Source organism: Diceros bicornis, chromosome 4 (assembly GCF_020826845.1).
Source record: "Diceros bicornis minor isolate mBicDic1 chromosome 4, mDicBic1.mat.cur, whole genome shotgun sequence".
Taxonomy (NCBI): domain Eukaryota; kingdom Metazoa; phylum Chordata; class Mammalia; order Perissodactyla; family Rhinocerotidae; genus Diceros; species Diceros bicornis.
In genome coordinates this window covers 53753096-53755188 of record NC_080743.1, presented here as the reverse complement: position 1 = coordinate 53755188, position 2093 = coordinate 53753096, and the positions used below count along the sequence as shown (strand labels likewise).

At 53.9% G+C, this 2093-nt stretch overlaps 1 non-coding gene across 1 annotated transcript; it reads right to left on the bottom strand.

Annotated features, from left to right (window-relative positions):
• Nucleotides 1-1593: 1593 nt before the first annotated feature.
• Nucleotides 1594-1757, bottom strand: LOC131405065 (U1 spliceosomal RNA). Its single transcript, XR_009219926.1, has one exon. It is a non-coding gene; the product is annotated as a U1 spliceosomal RNA (small nuclear RNA).
• Nucleotides 1758-2093: the final 336 nt, after the last annotated feature.

Below are 2093 nucleotides of genomic sequence, written 5' to 3'. Positions count from 1 at the left end.
GTAGTTCGGTTGTTGCCGAACACAAAACACAGGTTCGTTTACCTGCCGCACAAGAGGGCCAATAACCGGAACGCCAGGCTTGTGGCCAGGCAAGAGGTTCACTATGGAAAGGCAGCCAGAGGAGGAGATGGGAGTTAAAACTGAGATCCACCTCTTGGAAGGGAAAAAGGTAGGGGTTTTCATCTGGGGCTTTAGGTAGGGGAGGGGGAGCATGTGCTGGGGTTTTAGGCAGGGGAAGAGGAGTATATGGCCTTGCTGGTTGGCGCCTTCCCATCAGCCCGTGTTTGGCCTTGAACACTGAATTTCTTTTCCCTTGACTGTTTTGGATTTTTCATCTTCAGGCTGCGTTTGGCCTTGTGAGGCGGAATCTTGATGTCTGGACCTTGACTTTCTGGGAAAGACAGCTCACTCACACACTAAGGAGGGACAGAAAGACCTGGTTAGTTTTGAACAACAGCTGATTATGCTGAGTATGCACAGCTGCAGTTAGCAAAGCTTATCTCAAAGGTGTTTTTTTCCTCTTCTTCTAGCCCAGGGAAGATTTTTCAGCTTCTTCCTTCTCGATTTCACACTATCCCGGCACTTTTCGCATAGGGGAAAAAAACAAGTTGCTTCTGACAGTGTGGGGCCTGGTGGTGGTGGTGGTGGGGTATTTACTATTCTGACTGCCATTTGAGGAGAAGGGATACTAAGGAAGCTTCCTAATTTGCCAGGCTACTGAAGCACGGCAGGTGCAAATTGGAGGCTGAGAGCTCACTCCTGTCGTCTGCCTGTGGAGGTAACAAAAGAGGGCCTGAGAGAAGAGGTAGGGGAAAGAGGAAGCTGGAGGCAGAAGTATGAAGAGGCTGCTTTGGGGTGGGAAGGATGGGTGGGGTGGTATCTAGGGAATTGGCTAGCAATGGCCCTGAGGTGTGGAAGCGAGACATCAAGCAAGGCAGCTGACACTCAAGTACGCAAGTCAGAGGAAAGATTCGATATTTAAAGGACAGGAGATGGGTAGGAAGGCTGCCTAGTTGCAGCCTCTGGCAAGATGGGCAGATGAGAAACTGGTCACGGCTCCTCCCAAGACTTCCTGCGGTACGTTCCTGGGAGGATCACAGGCATCCTGGCAAGACTCAGGTCCGACTGCGGTTCTGACCTGCGTGCCCTATCCGTACAAGATGTCCCGGGCACCAGGGCAGAGCCGTTTCCCCACGCAAGATAAGCGTGTTATGTTTTCAACTGAACGAGGAGGGGAGAACACTTAGAACAGCTATAAGTAGTTTTTGTCTCACACCAATGAGCTGAGTGAGTGCGCACCACCGCACCCCAGCACTCCTAGGAACTCTACCAATGTTCCCGTGAAGCTTAGGGTGTGAGAGCAATACCAATGTTCCCGTGAAGCTTAGGGTGTGAGAGCAAGGCGTCGTGGAAAAGCTGCCCTGTCCTAGATAGGGTTCACTGGAACTGAAAAGCGCATAGCGACTGCTGGACTGACACGCAGGCTATAAGTTTCCTCCGTACACGGTGCTCTGTAAACCCTCGGAAGCGCGGGCGCACATGGGGTAAATACACCGAACACCACTCCGTCTGTTCTCTGCACAGCAAAAAAGCTAGGGGAAAGCGCGAACGCAGTCCCCCACTACCACAAATTATGCAGTCGAGTTTCCCACATTTGGGGAAATCGCAGGGGTCAGCACATCCGGAGTGCAATGGATAAGCCTCGCCCTGGGAAAACCACCTTCGTGATCATGGTATCTCCCCTGCCAGGTAAGTATGAGAAGCGCCCCCGCCGCCCAGCTGCAGCCTCAGGTGCCTTGCACTGTTCACACACGGTCACTCTGCTCCCCGAACCCTACCCCCCCCACCCCCACCCCGAGCCTCCCTAGCCCTTCCACACAGCTAGCACACGCAGTTTCAAGCAATAGCCCTGGACTCGCTCCCACAGCACGGGAGATCCTATCGTGTTTAAGCAGCAGATGCCGAAACAGCAGCCTCTGCGCTGCAATATCTACATAGGACACGCCCTGTCAGTGACGTCACGGCAGTAGCCCTTCCCTCCAGAGCGCGCCCCGCCCTCGTCCGCTCCTCCCTCCTCCCGTGACCTCCAGCCG